The sequence below is a fragment of the Ovis canadensis genome, chromosome 17 (genome assembly GCF_042477335.2).
Source record: "Ovis canadensis isolate MfBH-ARS-UI-01 breed Bighorn chromosome 17, ARS-UI_OviCan_v2, whole genome shotgun sequence".
Taxonomy (NCBI): Eukaryota; Metazoa; Chordata; class Mammalia; order Artiodactyla; family Bovidae; genus Ovis; species Ovis canadensis.
The window spans coordinates 47698817-47721149 of NC_091261.1; the positions used below are offsets into that span (position 1 = coordinate 47698817).

Below are 22333 nucleotides of genomic sequence, written 5' to 3' on the forward strand. Positions count from 1 at the left end.
CTGGGTGTTCATTGGAAGAACTGATGCTAAAGCTATAACTCCTATACTTTGGCCACCTCATGCGAAGAGTTGACTCATTGGAAAAGCCCCTGATGCTGGGAAGGATTGAGGGCAGGAGAAGGGGATGACAGAGGATGAGATGGCTGGATGGCATCACTGACTCGATGGACATGAGTTTGGGGAACTCTGAGAGTTGGTGATGGACAGGGAGGCCTGGTGTGCTGCAATTCATGGGGTTGCAAAGAGTCAGACATGACTGAGCGACTGAACTGAACTGAACTGATGCAGATAACATTACCTTCATGGCAGAAAGCAAAGAGGAACTAAAGAGCCTCTTGATGAAGGTGAAAGAGATTGAAAAAGCTTGCTTAAAAGTCAACCTTCAAAAAATTAAAATCATGCCATTTGGTTCTATCACTTCATGACATATAGATGGGGAAACAATGGACACGGTGACAATCTTTATTTTCTCGGACTTCAAAATTGCTGCAGATAATGACTGTAGCCATGAAATTAAAAGATGCTTGCTCCTTGGAAGAAAAGCTTTACCAAACTAGACAGAGTATTAAAAACCAGAGACACTACTTTGCTTACAAAGTCCTTATAGTCAACGCTATGGTTTTTCCAGTAGTCACACATGGATGTGTGAATTGCACCATAAAGAAGGCTGATCACCAAAGAATTGATGCTTTTGAACTGTGATGTTGGAGAAGATTCTTGAGAGTCCCTTGGACTGCAAGGAGACCAAACCAGTTAATCCTAAAGGAAATTAGGCCTGATTATTCTTTGCAAGGACTGACTCTGAAGCTGAAGCCCCAACACTTTGGCCACTTGATGTGAAGAGCTGACTCATGGGAAAAGACCCTAATGCTGGGAAAGTTAGAAATCAGGAGAAGGGGATGACAGGGAATGAGATGGTGGAATGGCATCACGGGCTCAATGGACATGAGTTTGAACAAGCCCCAGGAGATGGTGAAGGACGGGAAAGCCTGGCCTGTGTCCATGGGTTCACAAAGAGTTGGACACTAATTAGTGGCTAAACAACAACAAAATCTTTTAACTGTAAAAAATAAGACATGTTTAATAGTTGAAGTCTAGGAAAAGTGCAAATAATACAGAGAACTGTGGGAAAATTTATATTATGCAAAGTGTGTAGAATATATCTAGGTACAAGGGACAGTCATCTATAGACATTATGGTAAACACATTTAAAGTTCAGAGCTTAATAGTATTGTAAAAGTGTCTAAATAAATAATATTGATAATGGGATAGATATTAATTTGACTTACACAATGCCTGGGTTGCAGTATAAGTTATCCTACCACTGTATTTGTATTCAGCCTATTATTCCAGTGCTATTAGAAGAAGCTCCATTAAATCCTACTGGACTTAGAAGTATATGCATGTCATATTTGGCAAGAAAAACATTCTTTAAATGAAAAGTAGGTTTGTTTACTACTGGCAGAGACTAAACTCTTGACCAAACTAAACTAAACCCTGGGTTAAATTACTATATAACTTAAGTTGTACATTATAAAATATTTATTACCTGATATATTGAATAAAACCACTGAATTCCATAGCAACCCACTCAGAGAACAGAGAATCAAATCTAGTCTAGACAAGCTGAAAATACTGGGGTTTTGTTCAGCATTGGCCCAATTTACCTGCAAGTTAGACTTTCAGGCAAGGTGAAAAAAAAAAATCAAGAACACTAGAGCAGGGGTCCCCAACCTCCAGGCCATGGGCCAGTACCTCCTGTCAGATCATCAGTGATATTAGATTAGAAATAAAGTGCAAATTACATGTAATGCACTTAGTCATCTCCAAATTATCCTCCCACCCCTGATACAGAAAAATTATCTTCCATTAAATCAATCCCTAGTGCCAAAAAAGGTTGGGATCTCTGCACTGGAGACTGTATCATCAGCCTAGTGTCACCCCAAGAAAGGTGAGTTACTGTCCCTACTCCCAGTTCCAGATAGTAACCTGATGTTTGTCACAAGAGGAAAAGGAGGCCATAAGAATAGATATAGCTCCAAAATCACCCACAAAAAAACCTGACTTTATTTGAAACAGAATGTGAGGAAATTAAGGTTAAAGAACACTCTTAAAAATGATAAAGATGTGAACTGTAAGCAATTGGTAACTCTACTTACAATTTACAGAGTGAAGCTGGGGTCTGAGCCTTCTGTAAACTTTAGAAGGGAGATCTTAGGTTTCAACAACACATGTTGGTAAAATGTTGATGCTCCACCCACCTTACCCAGAGCTGCCAGAAAGGCGCTTGAAACTATCAACCTCAGAAAAGTCAAGAAAGACTAGTGAACCACTCAGATAGAAACACAACCTTCTCTACCAAAAACCTGACTGGGAAGGTCATTAAAGCAAAAAGCTCAGTGCCTACTACAGTCAACACTTATCCGGAAATAGAAAAATCCTTCCCCTTCAATCCACTAGATTTTGAATTTTGCCCTGCCTGAAGAGCGCCAGATAGCACACTTTTCCTTGAATGGAGTGCTGCTGATGATCCTCTGTGATGAGAGGGAACTTGAAAAGCTGTTACACCTGCACCCACTTCACCTCTGAAAATGTGTCCTCCACCATGGGAGTCTAATCTGTTGCAGCCCCCCCCCTAAGTTTTCTATTGACCCTGGATGTTGAATTGCCACCTGCTTGCTATGACTTAGGTATTAACATTTCTTAGCACTTCATAGTTTGTATTAATCATGTATATTAACAAAGCAACTCTTTGTTTAACAGACACTTCCAGAAAAATAAAAATAAAAAAAGTTTACAATTTACAAATTGTAGGCCAACAATTTTACTAGAGAGAATCAGAGAAATGCACAGCTAAGAAAAGCACCCCCTACCCCCCACCCCACCCCACCCCACCCCCGCCACACTCCAACCCAGAGTTTGGAGCAAATTACAGAGATGAATCATAGAAATTCTGAAAAAAAACTCTGAATGTAATTTGAGCAGACGTTTGAGCAAATTGTCCCCAGGGTTTGTTAAAACAATAATGAATTCAGCCAGCAATTACTGGAGCCGTGTAATTGTTACGATACAACAAAGACATATTAATACAGAGATCAGACAATGAAACAGTCTGAGAGTGTCCTGCTAAAACCAATGTCATTCAAGAATGATTGTGAAAATGTTAAAGGCCATACCTTCTGTGCAATAGCATTAGACTTCAACTTGTGTGAGTGGACTATTAGTTCAGTTCAGTCGCCCAGTCATGTTTGACTCTTTGTAACCCCATAGACTGCAGCAAACCAGGCTGCCCTGTCCATCACCAACCCTCAGAGCTTGCTCAAATTCATGTTCTTCGAGTCAGTGATGCCATCCAACCACCTAATCCTCTGCTGTCCCCTTCTCCTCTTGCCTTCAATCTTTCCTAGCATCAGGGTGGAGTATATCTCACTCTAATAGTCCAATGAAGTCATAAATGAGTAAAAACTACAAGAAGCTCTGTTAAACAGTATGTGGATTTGCTATGTTATAAACTATCTTACTTTTAAAAACAACAAAAACATACAGACAAAGAAAAAAAACCATGACCTAGAGGAGGGGTAAACAGAAAATATTTTGGACTCCAACTGTTTTACTGAACAAGCAGAGTTTCAAAGCAGCTGTTTTAAATATCTTCAAAGAAGTAAGAGAAGCTATGCTTTAAAAACATCAAAAGAAAGATAATAGCAATGTCCTACCAAAGAAAGAATAGCAATAAAGACAGAATTTTTTAAAAAAAAGCTGAATTTCTAGAGTTGAAAATATGTACCCAAAACTAATTCACTGAAAATAGATTCATAATGATTGTAATATAATAAGAATGATATGATATAAAATAAAGACAAAAGAACAGAGTCTAAGATAAAAATATTACATCACTAACAACATCACAATGTATGCAATAGGATTAACAGAATAAAATAAATATATTGAAGAAATAAGAAATGAAAATTCCAACATTTAATGGAAAACATTAACCTACCAATAAAATGCAAATAGTACAAATACAAAAATATCCACATCAGGCTTGCCATAGTAAAGATTTTGACAGCCAGTGACAGACACAAGTCAAAGCAAGAGAAAAATGACATTGCCCGTATGGCAACACCAGTAATATTAACAATGAAGAATTATCACAAACAATGGAAGCCATTGTATGACAGTATGACATATGGCACACTGTCAGTATGACATGTTCAAAATGCTGAAACATTGTCAACAAGAATTTTATATCCAGCAAAATTTTATTTCAGATTATAATATAAAGAAATTATAAAATGAAATATTCTCATATAAACAAAATTCAGAGAATTTTTCACTTAAAAAACTAACTTGAAATTCTAAAGGAATTGTTTTCAGAATAAAGGCATAAGAACCCAGACAATAATGTGAATTTACAAGAAAAAATTAAAAGCATGATAATAGCTATTATATAATTGCTAAATACAGTATAAATGCATACTCACTCCCTATTCTTTTAATTGATTTGTTAATGAATTTTATCAGACATTATGCTATAGTGGTATTGTTGGTCCTTTAACACAGAATTATGTTAGGCAATAGCAAGAAAGAGAAGCTGTATTAAACTGTATTGGGATAAAGAAATTAAATCAGACAGTAACTTGAATACACTGGAACAAATTATTAGAAATGGCGAATGTAAAAAAGGAAGAAGTAAATTTTTTGCTATTTGCAGTTGACATAACATTATATATAGAAACCCCCAAGGACTCACACAAAAAAACAAAAAACAAAAACCTACTAGAACTAACAAAATAATTCAAAATTTGCATGAAACTAAATCAATATATAAAAGTCTGGTGCATTCCTATGCACTAATTACAAAATATTAGAAAGAGAAATTAAGAGAAACTAAATTATAATTGCATAAAAAAATAAGAATAAATACATTTAACCAAGGAAGTGAAAGTTCTGTAACATTGAAATCTATAAGATACTAACAAAACAAATTGAAGAAGAAACAAATAAATGCATATATTCAAACAAAGCAAATATATTCTGTGTTCATGGATTGGAAGAATTAATATTGGTAAATGTCTATACTACTCAAAGCAATATGCAGATTCAATGCAGTTAATATCAATATTCAAATGTCAATTTTCACAAATATAGAACACAGTCCTAAAATTTGCATGGAACAAAAAAAAGAGAGAGGGAGAAAGAGAGAGAGAGACAACAAAACAAATAACCAATTCAGTCTTGAAAAAGGAAAATAAAGCTGGAGGCATCATACTCTCTGATTTCAAAGTATATTACAAAGTTGCACAGTAATCAAAAATGGCATGGTATTGCCATAAAAAACAGACACATAGATCAATGGAACAGAATAGAGAGCCCAGAAATAAACCCATTCATATATGGTCAATTAACTTGTAACAAAGGACCCAAGAATACACAGTGGGGAACGGACACTCTCTTAAATAAGTTATCTTGGAAAAACTGAGCAGTCATATAAAAACAAAAAAAGAAACTGGACTACTATCTAACACCACACATAAAAACTAACTAATTAATAATAATAATAATAAAAAGAATTAACTAAATTAGATGAAAAACTTGAATGTAAGAGCTGAACCTATAATGCTCCCGGAAAAAGAAAAATGTTGGCAACAAGTTCCTTCATATCAGTCTTAGTGATGATTTTTTGTTTCAAATGGACACCAAAACTAAATGCAGTACAAATGAAAATAGATAAGTGGAACTCTATCAAACTGAAAAAATAAAAAATCTGCACAGCAAAGGAAACCATCAACAAAAGAGTGAGAGGAAATATTTACAAATCATATATCTGATAAGGAGTTAATATCAAAAGTATATGAGGAACACATGAAACTCAATTTCAAAAAAAAAACAGTAAATAATTTGATTTTTTAAAATGAACAAAGGACCTAAAATGATACTTCCCCAAAGAAAACCTACAAATGACCAGGAAGTAAATGAAAATGTGCTCAACATTGCCAATCATCAGGGAGAAGTGACTCCAAATCACAATATCTCCTCAAACCTGTTAGACCAGTTATTATCAAAAAGACAAGAGCTAATAAGTAGTAGCAGGGACGTGGAGCAAACTGAGCCTTTTTGCATTTTTTGTGAGAATATAAATTGGTCTGGCCTCTATGGAAAATGGCATGCCGTTTCCTCGAAAAAGTGAAAATTGAATTAGCAGTATTTCCACATCTGTTTATAAATACAAAGGAAATGAAATCACTATCTTGAAGTGAGATGCTCACCCTCATATTCACTGAAGTATTAGTTATGGTAGCCAAGGTATGGAAAAAAAAAAAAAACACTTAGGCATGCATGGACAAATAAATGGTTTAAAAAATGCTGTACACACACACACAATGGAATGTTATAACTTAAAAGAAAAAAAGAAAACTGTGGTCAATATGCTAAGTGAAATGAAACAAAGACAAATAATAAATGATTTCATGCATATGTAGAATCCATAAAGGCAGAGATTATATAGTGTTTACTAGGGACTGTGACTGGGGAATTGGGAATGAAAAGGACATATTTCTCAAAAGATGCAAACTTCTAGTGATAAGAAAATTCAGAGATTGAATGTATAGAATGGTGACTATAGTTCACAGTCCTGTATTGTACACTTGAATATTCTTATGGAACTAGATTGCAAAGGTTCTCACTACACCAACAATAAAGAAAAAAATGGTAATTTGTGAGATGTAAGATGTATTAACTGACCTTATTGTGGTAAATAATAAGCAATATATGCATGCATTAAATCATTACAATGTATATTTTAAACTTACATAATATAATATGTCAATTATACTTAATTAAGTTTTATAAAAAATAACAAATGTATGCAATAAAATGTCAATTACCTCTCAATTGACTTGTAAAAACAATAAAAAGGCAATATAAAAATGGCCAGTCTACCCGTGAAAAGCTACAGAAGATCATTATCTATGAAGGAAATGCTAATAAAATCCATAATGTGATTCCACTTCACACCAACTAACATAATAATCAAAATGAAAAAATAACTAGTGTTGGTGTGTATGTGGAAAAATAAGAAATCTCTTACACTTCTGGTGAGAATGTAAAATATTATCAATACTTTGTAAAAATGGTCTGTAAACTTCATAAAATATTGATATGGAATTATCAAATGACTCAAGGATCCCACTTCTAGGTATACATACAAGACTTAAGATATAGGCATACAGAAAACCATATATCTAATTGTCCATAGAAGCATTATTCATAATAGCAAAAATGTGGATATATTCAGATATTTAACATCTAGTGAAGGCATAATTATAAATCATAAAAGAATGAATGGTTACCTACTTTAAAACAGGTGAACTTTGAAACATTATGCTAATTAAATAAAGCCAGTCATAAAAGACCATATCTTTTTTTTTGAAATTATTTATTTTATTTTATTTTTTTTAATTTTAAAATCTTTAATTCTTACATGCATTCCCAAACATGACCCCCCCTCCCACCTCCCTCCCCACAACATCTCTCTGGGTCATCCCCATGCACCAGCCCCAAGCATGCTGCACCCTACGTCAGACATGGACTGGCGATTCAATTCTTACATGATAGTATACATGTTAGAATTCCGATTCTCCCAAATCATCCCACCCTCTCCCTCTCCCTCTGAGTCCAAAAGTCCGTTATACACATCTGTGTCCTTTTTCCTGAAAAGACCATATCTTGAACAATTCCATTTGTATAAAATTTCTAAAATACAAAGCTAGGGAGACATAAAAGTATATTAGAGGTTCAGGGAGGATTGGGTGGCATGATCTCTAATAAGAACTGATTTTCTTTTAGGGTGATGAATGTCTTCTGTGACTGATTACGATTATATTTGTACAACTAAGATATATTAAAATTATTCAATTGTACACTTAAGCAGCTGAGTTTTGTGGCATTGCATTTTATCTCAGTAACACTGTTATAAAGTGAAAACTGATGGAGATGAAAGGAGAAATATTCAGATGACATAATGCATATGTTGAAAATTCCAAGGAATCTGCAAGAAATGTTCTAGAACTGATAAGTGAATTCAGTATGGTCATAAGATACAAGAGCAATACACACAAATCAATTGCATTTCTATATATTTACAATGAACCATTGAAGACTGAAATTAAGGATTCAAAAACATTTAAAATTGTTCCAGAGATAATGAAATATGAGGGATAAATCTAACAACACTTGTATATAATTTGTATATAGAAAATAATAAGATATTGAAGAAGAAAAATCAAAGGAATCATAAATACTAGAAAAAGCATATTATGTACATTGATTTAAACACACAGCTGAGTAAAGATATCAGTTCTTAAATTGATCTATAGGGATTTTTTTTTCTCTGTTGCTGCAGAGGTTGTTTTTTTGTTTTTTTTTTTTTTTTTCCCCCCACTTGAAGTGCCTTCATTACCTGGAGGAGCAAATGGCAAATTAGTCTATTCTAGTTGTGAGAATCCCATGAAACTTATGAAAGGATAAAAAGATATGACACTAGAAAGTGAGCACCTCACATTGGAAGGTGTCCAATATGCCACTGGGGAAGAACAGAGGGCAATTACTAATACTTCCAGAAAGAATGAAGCAACTGTGCCAATGTGGAAATGAAGTTCGGTTGTGGATGTGTCTGGTGATGAAAGTAAAGTTCAATGCTATAAGAACAATACTGCAAGCCTAGAATGTTAGGTCCATGAATCAGAGTAAATTGGAAGTGGTGAAGCAGGAGATGGCAAGAGTGAATGTCAGTATCTCAGGAATCAGTGACCTAAAATGGAAGGGAATGGAAAAGTTTAATTCAAATGATCATTATATCTACTAGTGTGGGCAAGAATCCCTTTGAAGAAATGGAATAGCCCTCGTAGTTAATAAAAGAGTCTAAAATTCAGTACTTGGGGGCAAGCTCAAAAACAGTAGAATGAGCTTGGTTCATATTCTAGGCAAACCATTCAACATCACAGAAATCCAAGTCTCAGCCCCAACAACTGATACTGAAAATGTTGAAGTTGACTGCTTCTATGAAGACCTGCAAGACTTTCTAGAACTAACATCAGAACAAGATATCCTTTTCCTTATAGGAGACTGGAATACAAAAATAGGAAGACAAGAGATACCTGGAGTAACAGGTAAGTTTGGTTATGACACAGAGTAAAGACTAACATAGTTTTGTCAAGAGAAAACACTGGTTATAGCAAACAACGTCTTACAGCAAAACAAAAGACTACTCTACACATGGACATCATCAAATGGTCAATACCAAAATCAGATTGATTGTATTCTTTGCAGATGATGATGGAAAGCTCTATGTAGTCAGCACAAATAAGACCTGGAACTGACTATAGCTCATATCATGAGTACCTTATTGCAAAATTCAGCTTTAAATTGAAAGAAAGCAGGGAAAACCACTAGGCCATTCACATATAATCTAAATCAAATCCCTTATGATTATTCAGTGGAGGTGACAAATAGATTCATGGAACAATATCTGGTAGCCCAGAGTGCCCGAAGAACTATGGATGGAAGTTAGCAACACTGTACAGAAGGCAGTGATCAAAACCATCCTAGAGAAAAATAAATGTAAGAAGGCAAAGTGGCTGTCTGAGGAGGCTTTCAAGTAGCTGAAGAAAGAAGAGAACTGGAAATTAAGGAAAATGGAAAGAAACACAATGGAGAGTTTCAGAGAATAGCAAGGAAAATGAGAAGCTCTATTTAAATGAATAGGTCAAAGAAATAGAGGGAAAAAAATAGAATGGGAAAGACTAGGGATCTCTTCAAGAAGATTGAAGAGATTAAGAGAACATTTCAAGGAAGGTTGTGAATAATAAAGGATAAAAATTTTAAGGACCTAATAGAAGCAGAAGAGATTAAGAAATGTTGGCAAGCATACATAGAAGAACTATACAGCAAAGTTCTTAATGACTCAAGTACGATGGTGTAGTCACTCTCCTAGAGCCAGAAAACCTGGTGTGTAAAGCCAAGTGGGCCTTAGAATGCATTACTACAAATAAAGGAAGTGGGGGTGATAGAATTAGAGCTGAGCTACTTAAAATACTAAAAGATAATGCTTATTTTTGTGTATGGTGTTAGAAAGTGATCTAGTTTCATTCTTTTACAAGTGGTTGACCAGTTTTCCCAGCACCACTTGTTAAAGAGATTGTCTTTACTCCATTGTATATTCTTGCCTCCTTTGTCAAAGATAAGGTGTCCATATGTGTGTGGATTTATCTCTGGGCTTTCTATTTTGTTCCATTGATCTATGTGTCTGTCTTTGTGCCAGTACCATACTGTCTCGATGACTGTGGCTTTGTAGTAGAGCCTGAAGTCAGGCAAGGTGATTCCTCCAGTTCCATTCTTCTTTCTCAAGATTGCTTTGGCTATTCGAGGTTTTTTGTATTTCCATACAAATCTTGAAATTGTTTGTTCTAGTTCTGTGAAAAATGTGGCTGGTAGCTTGATAGGGATTGCATTGAATTTGTAAATTGCTTTGGGTAGTATACTCATTTTCACTATATTGATTCTTCCGATCCATGAACATGGTATATTTCTCCATCTATTAGTGTCCTCTTTGATTTCTTTCATCAGTGTTTTATAGTTTTCTATATATAGGTCTTTAGTTTCTTTAGGTAGATATATTCCTAAGTATTTTATTCTTTTTGTTGCAATGGTGAATGGAATTGTTTCCTTAATTTCTTTTTCTACTTTCTCATTATTCATGTATAGGAATGCAAGGGATTTCTGTGTGTTGATTTTATATCCTGCAACTTTACTATATTCATTGATGAGCTCTAGTAATTTTCTGGTGGAGTCTTTAGGGTTTTCCATGTAGAGGATCATGTCATCTGCAAACAGTGAGAGTTTTACTTCTTCTTTTCCAATTTGGATTCCTTTTATTTCTTTTTCTGTTCTGATTGCTGTGGCCAAAACTTCCAGGACTATGTTGAATAGTAGCGGTGAAAGTGGACACCCTTGTCTTGTTCCTGACTTTAGGGGAAATGCTTTCAATTTTTCACCATTGAGGATAATGTACACAAAAATAAACTCAAAATGGATTAAAGATCTAAATGTAAGATCAGAAACTATAAAACTCCTAGAGGAGAATATAGGCAAAACACTCTCAGAAATAAATCACAGCAGGATCCTCTATAATCCACCTCCCAGAATTCTGGAAATAAAAGCAAAAATAAACAAATGGGATCTAATTAAAATTAAAAGCTTCTGCACAACAAAGGAAAATATAAGCAAGGTGAAAAGACAGCCTTCTGAATGGGAGAAAATAATAGCAAATGAAGCAACTGACAAACAACTAACTCAAAAATATCCAAGCAACTTATGCAGCTCAATTCCAGAAAAATAAATGACCCAATCAAAAAATGGGCCAAAGAACTAAATAGACATTTCTCCAAAGAAGACATACGGATGGCTAACAAACACATGAAAAGATGCTCAACATCACTCATTATTAGAGAAATGCAAATCAAAACCACAATGAGGTACCACTTCACACCAGTCAGAATGGCTGCGATCCAAAAATCTGCAAGCAATAAATGCTGGAGAGGGTGTGGAGAAAAGGGAACCCTCCTACACTGTTGGTGGGAATGCAAACTAGTACAGCCACTATGGAGAACAGTGTGGAGATTCCTTAAAAAATTGCAAATAGAACTACCTTATGACCCAGCAATCCCACTGCTGGGCATACACACCGAGGAAACCAGAACTGAAAGAGACACATGTACCCCAATGTTCCTCGCAGCACTGTTTATAATAGCCAGGACATGGAAACAACCTAGATGTCCATCAGCAGATGAATGGATAAGAAAGCTGTGGTACATATACACAATGGAGTATTACTCAGCCATAAAAAAGAATTCATTTGAATCAGTTCTGATGAGATGGATGAAACTGGAGCCAATTATACAGAGTGAAGTAAGCCAGAAAGAAAAACACCAATACAGTATACCAACACATATGTATGGAATTTAGGAAGATGGCAATGACGACCCTGTATGCAAGACAGGAAAAAAGACACAGATGTGTATAACGGACTTTTGGACTCAGAGGGAGAGGGAGAGGGTGGGATGATTTGGGAGAATGGGAATTCTAACATGTAAACTATCATGTAAGAATTGAATCGCCAGTCCATGTCTGACATAGGGTGCAGCATGCTTGGGACTGGTGCATGGGGGTGACCCAGAGAGTTGTTGTGGGGAGGGAGGTGGGAGGGGGGTTCATGTTTGGGAACGCATGTAAGAATTAAAGATTTTAAAATTTAAAAAAAAAAAACTGAGGAAAAAAAATAAATATCATATACTCTCAACTTAAAAAAAAAAAAAGATAACGCTGTGATAGTGCTTCACTCAACATGTCAGCAAATTTGGAAAACTCAGGAAGGACCACAAGATAGGAAAGGGTCAGTTTTCTCTCCAGTCCCAAAGAAGGGCAATGCCAAAGAATGTTCAAACTACTGCACAATTGTGCTCATTTCACATTTTAGAAAGGTTACGCTCAAAATCCTTCAAGGTAGGCTTCAACAGTGCATGAAATGGAAGCTTCCAGAGGTAAAAGCAGGATTTAGAAAACGTAGTGGAACCAGAGATCATTGCCAACATAGATTGGATCATGGACAAAGCAAAGGAATTCCAGAAAAATTTATACTTCTGCTTCATTTATTATGGGAAAGTCTTTGACTGTGTGGATCACAAAAAAATGAAAAAACTATTAAGAAAAGTGAGTACCAGACCACCTACCTGTCTCCTAAGAAACCTATATACAGGTCAAGAAACAATTAGATGTGGATATGGAACAACAGACTTGTTCAAAATTGGGAAAGGAGTATGGCAATGCTGTATATTCTCACTCTATTTAACTTATATGCAGAGTACATCAAGCAAAATGCCAGGTTTGATGAAGCTCAAGCTGGAATTAAAATTGCTAGGAGAAATATCAACAGACTCAAATATGCAGATCATACCACTCTAATGGCAGAAAGAGAAGAGGAACTAAAGAGCTTCTTGATGAAAGAGGAGAGTGAAAAAGCTGGCTTAAAACACAACATTCAAAAAACAAAGATCATGGCATCCAGTCCCATCACTTCATGGCAAATAGAAGGGGAAACAGTGACAGATTTTGTTTTCTTGGGCTCCAAAATCTCTGAGGAAGGAGACAGCAGCTATGAAATTAAAAGATTTTCCTTCCTCCTTGGAAGAAAAACTATAATAAACCAAGACAGCAAATTAAAAAGCAGAGACATTACTTTTGCCAACAAAGTTCTGTTTAGTCAAAGCAATAGCTTTTCCAGTATTCATGTATGGGTGTGAGAGTTGGACCATAAAGAAGGCTGAGCACCAAAGAACTGATGTTTTCAAACTGTGGTGCTGGAGAAAACTCTTGAGAATCCCTTGGACAGCAAGCAGATCAAACCAATCAATCTTAAAGGAAATCAACCTTGAATATTTATTGAAAGGACTGATGCTGACGCCAAAGCTCTAATACTTTTGCCATCTATGGAAAAAGACAACTCATTGGAAATGATCTTGATGCTGGGAAAGATTAAAGGAACAGGGGGCAGCAGAGGATGAGGTGGTTAGATAGCATCATGACTCAATTGACACGAATTTGAGAAAATTCGAGTAGATAGTGATGGACAGAGAACGCTGGCAAACTGCAATCTACGGGGTCACAAAGAGTGAAACAGGACTTAGTGACTGACAAACAGCAATCTTCATTTATAACTTTGTATGTTTCATTTGTACAGCATTATATTTTGACTTTCTATGTTATAGTGTGTTGATGTTGTTCAGTTGCTCAACTATTTGCACCACAGTTTGAAAGCGTATTTTCTTGGGCGCTAAGCCTCTTTTATTGTCAAGCTCTCACATCTATACATGAATACTGGCAAAACTATAGCTTTGACTATACATATCTTTGTCGGCAGAGTGATGTTTCTGCTTTTTAATATGCTGTCTGTGTTTGTCATAGCTTTTCTTCCAAAAAGCAAGCGTCTTTTGATTTCATGGCCGCAGTCACTATCCACTGTGATTTTAGAGCCCAAGTAAATAAAATCTATCACTGTTTCCATTTTTTCTCCATCTATTTGCCATGATTTAATAGGACCAGATGCCATGATCTTCATTTTTTGAATACTGAGTTTTAAGCCAGATTTTTCAGTCTCTTCTTCCACCTTCATCTAGAGGCTCTTTAGTTCCTCTTCCCTTTCTGCCCTTAGAGTGGTGTCATCTACATATCTGAGGTTATTCATATTTCTCCTGGCATCTTGACTCCAACTTGAGCTTCATTCAGCTTGGCATTTTGCATGATGCACTCTTCATATAAGTTAAATACGCAGGGTGACAGTATTCAGCCTTGATGTATTCCTTTCCCAATTTGTGTCAGTTGTTTCATGACCGGTTCTAACTTTTGCTCCTTTATCTGCATGCAGGTTTCTCAGAAGGCAGGTAAGATGGTCTGGTATTTCCATATCTTCAAAAATTTTTCATAGTTTGTTGTAATGTATAAGTCAAATGATTTAGCATAGTCAATGAAGCAGAAGTAGATGTTTTTTTGGAATTCTTTCACTTTTTCTATGATCAACAAATTTTCGCAATTTCATCTCTGGTTCCTCTTCCTTTTCTAGATCCAATTTGTACATCTGGAAGTTCTCATTACACATACTGTTGAAGCCTAGTTTGGAGGATTTTAAGCATTACTTTGCTAGCATACAAAATAAGAGCAACTGTGCAGTAGTTTTTACATTCTTTGGTATTGCCCTACTTTGGACTGGAACGAAAACTGACCCTTTCCAGTCCTGTGGCCACTGCTGAGTTTTCCAAATTTGCTGGCATATTGACAGCAGCACTTTAACAGCATCACCTCTTAAGATTTGAAATAGCTCAGTTGGAATTCCATCACTTCCACTAGCTTTGTTCCTAGTAATTCTTCCTAAAGCCCACTTGACTTCACACTTCAGAATGTCTGGCTCTAGATAAATAATTACACCATCGTGGCTATACATGTCATTAAGACTTTTTTTGTACAGTTCTTCTCTGTATTTTGCCACCTCTTCTCAATGTCTTATGGTTCTGTTAGATCCATATCATTTCTTCCCTTTATTATGACCATTTTTGCATGAAATATTCCATTGGTATTTCTCTTTAATTTTTTTGAAGAGACTTTTAGTCTTTCCCATTCTATTGTTTTTCTCTATTTCTTTGCATTGTTCACTTAAGAAGGCTTTCTTATCTCTCTTTGCTTTACTATTCTCCTGCACTATAGCGTGCTCACCACCAAAAATTTCAATCAGAAAATCAACAAGCTTTTATTGAAATGTAGACAAATTTATTTTTTAAATTTTGTGGAAATTCCTTAAGACATATTTTTTTTAAAGAAGACAGTAAAAGAAAATAAAGTGAGAAGAAACATTCTTCTAAACATGAAGGCCTATTCTATGTCTAGAGGAATCAAGACAGTGTGGTTCTGCTGAAGAGAAAGATTTAGATCAGTATAACAGAATAGATAAACTAAAATTATTTCAAGGAATGGTTCTGGTGCAATTGGGCAACTCAAGGCAAAAATTAACCTACACATTGATCTGACACTTTATACAAAAATACATAATGGATAATGGATTAAATATAAAACATAATACTAAAAATATAAGGCATTTAGAAAAAGTGTAAGAGAAAACATGTGTGGCAAAATGTCTTACACTTGACATCAAAAGCATGATCCATAAAAGGAAAAATAGATAAATTGAAAGCATCAAAATTAAAGGTTTCCTTTGCAATAAACCCTAAGATTAAAAGAAAAAAAAAGTTATAGATTAGGAGAAAACACAAATCCCACATTTAACACAGGATTCATATGTATAATGTGTAAAGAATGTATAATTTCAGTATTAATAAAACAATGCAGTTAGAAAGCAAGCAAAAGATATGAAAAGATATTTCACTGAAGAAAATATGTGCATGACAAATAAACATATGGAAAAAACTTCACTATTATTAGCCTTTAGAATAATAGAAATTAAAAGGATAATATGTTGTTATTATACAAACATCAGAATAGCTAAAAGTAGTGATAAAGCCAAAAGCTGGTAAAGATTTATCAAAATTGAATGATTCATACATTGCTTATTTGAATTCGAAGTTGTACATTAAGTTAAGAAAATAATTTAACAGTAATAAAACTAAAAATGATCCCAATTACCCAGGATTTGTACTCTTGGCCTTTTCTTCCAAAGAACTGAGAGCTTTCAACATGTAGAAACCTGTACGTGAAATTTCATACGTTTTATTTTTAATTGGCAAAAACAGAAAACTTCTTTAATATTCTCCAGTGAATGAATGATTCAGTGAACTGTAGAACCTTCATATCTTGGAATATTTCTCAATAATAATAAGAATTTAACTACTGATACACACAACTTAAATGAGCTTCAAGAAAATTAAGCTCAGTGTAAAAAGCCTATGATGAACAAAAGTTGCATCATTTCATTTATATAACATTCATTTATACAACATTTATATAACATTATATTTCATTATAACATTTGTTAAATAACCTGATTGCATAGATGATGATGGATCTTGATGGCCACGGTATAATAGGGAAGAGCAAATTTCACTCAATACCGGATCCATTTATTTTACTTTAACATTTGTATTCCTTTGCTTTTGCTACAAGAATGTTGGCTTTAACCTGAAATATACTTGATAGCCCATTTTCAAGGCTCTGACCTTTAAAAGTGTAACACATTTCCATTCATATAGAGATAAAAAGTGCAAAATAAAAAGTAAAATTTTTCTTGTTTGAGGTTTACAGGAACATTGTGACCTCACCTATGTGGACAGCTTTAAGAACAAAGGATTCCAACACCAGGAAGCTTGCAATAACCAACCACACCCCCTCTCCTTTTAGGATAAAAGGAGACTTAATTCTAACCCAGGTAAGATGGTTTGTTGAGACACAGGTCTACCATCTACTCAGTATGAAGGCTTTTTAAATAAAGCCCCTGTTCCTTGCCCTAACAACTTGTCTCTTGATTTATGGGTTTATCTTGCAACAAGCAATATGAACATGGACTTGGTAATAATGGTAGAGGGTAGGGTGAAATAGATGTGGCTATAACACAAGGGAGGCTTGTTATGGTACAGTTAAATATCCTTGTGATGGTGGCTATACTAAGCTACACATATATAAAATCATATAGAACCACACACACACACACACACACACACACTCACATCCATGTCTAACTACTAAATTCTGAAGAAATTCTACATTTTGAATTATGGTAATTTCCTGGTTTCAATGTTGTACTGTAGCATTGTAGATGTTAAATCTTGTGAAGTCTAGATGAAGAGTATGCCTTCTCTAAAGCGTATGAAGGGCCTTCTTGAATATATATTTGTGACTTCTTGTGAGCCTATAATTATTTCAAAATGGATATTTTGAAATTTTTATTGAAATTGAGTACTGCATGTGTGCATGCTAAGTCACATCTCTTCGTGATCTTACGGACAGTAGCCCACCTGGCTTCTGTGTCCATGTCCAGGCAGGAATATTGGAGTGGGATGCCATATCCTCCTCCAGGAGATCTTCCCAGGGATTGAACCCATATCTCGTATGTCTCTTGCACTGGCAGGCAGGTTCTAAAGTACTACTAATGCCCATTTTTATGGATGTGGTAAATAAGAACTATATATTTGTCAGTTATGAAAAATATAGTTAATAATTCATCCAACTCCAGGGATTCATATTTTATCACCTTGGTGAGTCACTATGTTGCTAGAGGAGCAGAAACAAAGGCAAGGAGTTGTGTGGTATTTACATTATGATTTAAAACATATTTTAAAATACCAAGGTCAAATACATTAAGTTGAAGAACTTTCAGAAATACTTAATTTAATGTGAAAACACGACCATCAGCAAAGAGGATCTTCAGTCCTGTAATATCCTAAAGAACATTCTGCATTGATGGAAAGCTCTACATCTTCATTGCCCAATAAAGAACCATGAGCCACCTGTGGTTAGTGGATACCTGAAATGTGGCTGCTACGACTGAGGACCAGAATTGATAATTTAATTTAGTTAATTTAAATCCCAGTGTCAACTATATGTGTCTAGTGTATACACATTTGACAGAAATAGTCCTTCAAAGTTCTAGTTTGAAAACCATTAACAAATGTATTGGAAACAATGCTTTTGATGCAATTCATGGGATGTATGGTTTCTCATTTGCAATTTTACTCTTAACACTTTTTATCTATGAGATCCTTATTAGCCCATAATCTTTTTAGAAAGGTTTACTTATCTTTAAAAGGAAAGAATTAGAATACTTTAAGGTCCCGTGTTTCTATATATTATCTCAGTTCCCACTGTTACTGTTTTACTTAAAATATTTATGTCTGCCTGTACCTCCTGGTGTACCATTTTTCCTGTCTCAGTTGGTTCATACAGATAATACTATTCAACACAAATCAGATTGAAGCCCAAGGGACTAGAGAATGAAGTTTCCCCGTGGTTCAGAAGCTGTGCTGTGTTAGAAGTGGCACTTTTCTAAACCAATTCATGGAATCACAGAGATGTGAATGCACTTTCTAGGAACTCTCATCCTCTGAGAGAGACTGACAGGCAGTGGGTGGCAGAAAGCTGTCATACAACATGGGTTTGCAGTGCATTCCTTAAATGATGGGATTATAGAATGGTAAACATTAAAAAAAATCAAATAAATTATATGATATTATTTTGAAGGAGTTTAGTAAGAGAGCTCAGGACTCTGAGCTGACTCAGTCCTAGAGTCAGTTAGAGCTCAGGACTAGGAAATCAGAAGATTGGAATTCTAGTCTAAGCCATATTATAGTGAGCTACCTGGCCTTGGAAAATCATTGCATTTAGTTGTAGGAATTAGTTCCTCTGAATTTCTGTCTTCACATCTGTAAAATGAAAGGACTGGGCCAAATAATTTTTAATACTTTTTAAATTCTAAGTTTTGAAGTTCCTTTAGCCCAAGATCTGAAGGGAAAAAAAAAAGTGTGCAAATGAAGAATTTATCATGAGAAATACAGGATATGAATATCAAAGCACACTTTACAAATTTACAGATATTGAGGGTTGGATAATTTACCATCTGTAATAATTAAAGGATGTATTTACATTTGATACATATTCAGAAGACTATTATGTCTTATTTTTTTTAAGTATTTGGACACTAAATCTTCCCAACACAGGGATCAAACCCAGGTCTCCCACATTTCAGGCAGAATCTTTACCAGCTGAGCCACAAGGGAAGCCTGAAAATACTGGAGTGGGTAGTCTATCCCTTCTCCAGTGGATCTTCCTGACCCAGGAATTGAACCATGGTTTCCTGCCATAGTAGGAAGATTCTTTACCAACCAAGCTATCAGAAGAGCCCAAATGTAAGGCCAGAAACTATAAAGCTCCTAGACGATAACATAAGAATAAATCTCAGCATAATCCTCTGTGACACACCTCCTAGAATAATGAAAATAAAAACAAAAATAAACAAGTGGGACATAAATTTAAAAGCTTTTGCACTGCAAAGAAAATAATAAGGTGAAAAGACAGCTCTCAGAATGAGAAAAAATAATAGCAAATTAATCAACTAAGATTAACTTCCAAAATATACAAGCAGCTTATATAGCTCAATACCAAAAAACAAACAACCAAACAGAAAGTGGGCAGAAGACCTAAACAGACACTTCTCCAAATAAGGCATACAGAAAGCCAACAAATACATGAAAAGATGCTCAACATTGCTCCTTATTAGAGAAATGCAAGTCTAAACTACAGTGAGATACAAACTCACACTAGTCATAATGGCCATCATCAAAAAGTCCATAAACAATAAATGCTGGAGAGGGTGTGGAGAAAAGGGAACCCTCTTGCATTGCAGGTGGGAATGCAAATTGATATAGCCACTATGGAAGACAGTTTAGAGATTCAGCTGTGTTTGACTCTTTGCAATCCTATGGACTGTAGCCTACCAGGCTCCTCCATCCATGGGATTTCCCAGGTAAGAGTACTGGAGTAGGTTGCCATTTCCTTCTCCATGGGATCTTCCTGACCCAGGGATAGAACCCAGGTCTCCCACATTACAGGCAGATGCTTTTCCATCTGAGCCACCAGGGAAGTGCATTCCTTAAAATACTAGGAATAAAACCACCATATGACCTAGCAACCCCACTACTGGGCATATACCCTGAGGAAACCATAAATGAAAAAGACACAAATATCTCAATGTTTATTGCAGCACTATTTACAATATCTAGGACATGGAAGCAACCCAAGTGTCTATCAACAGATGAATGGATAAATAAATCATGGTACCTACATTAAATGGAATGTTACTCAGCCATAAAAAGGAACACATTTGAGTCAGTTCTAATGAGGTAGATGAACCTAGAGCCTACTATACGGAGTGAAGTAAGCCAGAAAGGGAGAAATATATATTGTATGTTAATGCATATATGTGTAATCTAGAAAGACAGCATGGAAGAATCTATTTACAGGGCAGCACTGGAGATGTAGACATAGAAAATAGACTTGTAGACACAGTGGGGGAAGGAGAATGAGGGACAAATTGAAAGAGTAACATTGAAACACATATATTACCATATGTAACATAGATACATAGTGGGAATTTGCCATATGATGCAGGGAGCTGAAACCCAGTGCTCTGTGACAACTCAGAGGGGTGGGATGATGTGGAAGGTGGGAGGGAGGTTGTATTGCTCTTCATTCTGTTGTGTGGTCAGTTCTCTTGCTGTTCACGCTGTCCGCACTGTTCGCACGAGCTAAGAGGCTGGAAGAAGACATGAAGAGCCGTAGTAGCTGCAGACACGTTTATTCTCTTCTAGCTGGCACAGCAGCCGTAGCAGAAGACATAACACAACATAACCACACATAACCTCTCTCCTGGCTGACGCAGCAGCCAGAACAGTTTTCTCTCCTGGCTGACGCAGCAGCTGTAGTAGTATTCATGCTACTTCAGGAATTTTCATGCTAATTCATGGATTTTCTCTCCTCTCCTGTCTGACGTATCAATCACAGCCATGACGCAGCATTAATTCCTGCCGCTTTATGGGTGGAGCTAGGTGTGCCTCACACAGGAGCCTGTGACCAAGTGAGGACCTCGTGATGCACATGTGCAGTGCTACAAACGATCTCAGTTGTTCCATAGTCATCATTTACAAAACATGGGGCAAGAGACCCTGAATATGCCATCTTGGCTAATTTACTCTCTTCCCACAGAGGTTCAAGAGGGAAGGCACATAGGTATGACCTATGACTGATTCATGTTGGTTTATGGCAGAAACTAATGCAATATTGTAAAGCAATTATCCTATAGTTTAAAAAAAAAGTGGAAAAAAGTATATGGACATTAAATAATCAATTCAGTTTCAGTACAATGGTTCTTTCCAATGAGAGGAGGAATTGCCAAGAGTTACCTGTTTTCAGGAGATTTAATGAAGTAACAACAGTGCATCCTTCATTTGTAGAGATTAGGGCAAGCCATATTTGATCTGGCATGATATCTGCTTTGCTGAGAAAGTTTCTCAGGATTTAGTTCAATTACATTAATAAACATGCGCTCTCTGAATCAGATACTGTGCCCCACCAGGAAACAAAAACAGATGATATACTACTGTTGTCCGTAAGAAGTTTCCAATCCAGTGAGGACTAAACCATCAGATAAAATGAATATTTTGAAGTTGTCATTTGGCAACTTCTTGCCTTTTGTCAATTTGATTGTTTGCATCTGTGTTTTGTCACACTGCTAGTTTTGGAACTAGTCAAGAAGGTTTTATATGAGTGTGGTTACTATTAGATAGCAACATAGCTTTTCCCAAATTGGTAAATATTTACTTTAGGAATAAATGGGCATTGCATATGTGAGCAACCTGACATTTTTAGCAGACTTCTCTGTGTCCATAGCTAAACTAATCTTCAAATTTTCAAATTCTACTTTTTCTGTGCTACTTTTACTCTTTTATTCATTTATTTATGAAATATTTATTAAGGACCAGCTATTACTAGCCTCTGCTCTAGGTATTGGTTTTATAAGAAGCAAGCAAGCAAAGACTCTTCTTGAAAGGAAGCTTACTTTCTAGTGAGGAGGAGGCAGGGAGCCAGGAGAACAAAATTCTTCTCTCCTAAATCTTTAAATCTTGGTCTTATGTCTACTGTTATTCTTAGTGATTTCAAAGGCTGTGTTTTCACCAATTCCCATTTCTATTTTCTGTGCTTTGTTATTTATTCCTCTCCAGGTGAT

At 35.6% G+C, this 22333-nt stretch overlaps 1 pseudogene; it reads left to right on the plus strand.

The window, feature by feature from the left end:
- Window positions 1-302: 302 nt before the first annotated feature.
- LOC138422282 (securin-like) lies at window positions 303-20968 on the plus strand (annotated as a pseudogene).
- The last annotated feature ends 1365 nt before the right edge of the window (window positions 20969-22333 follow it).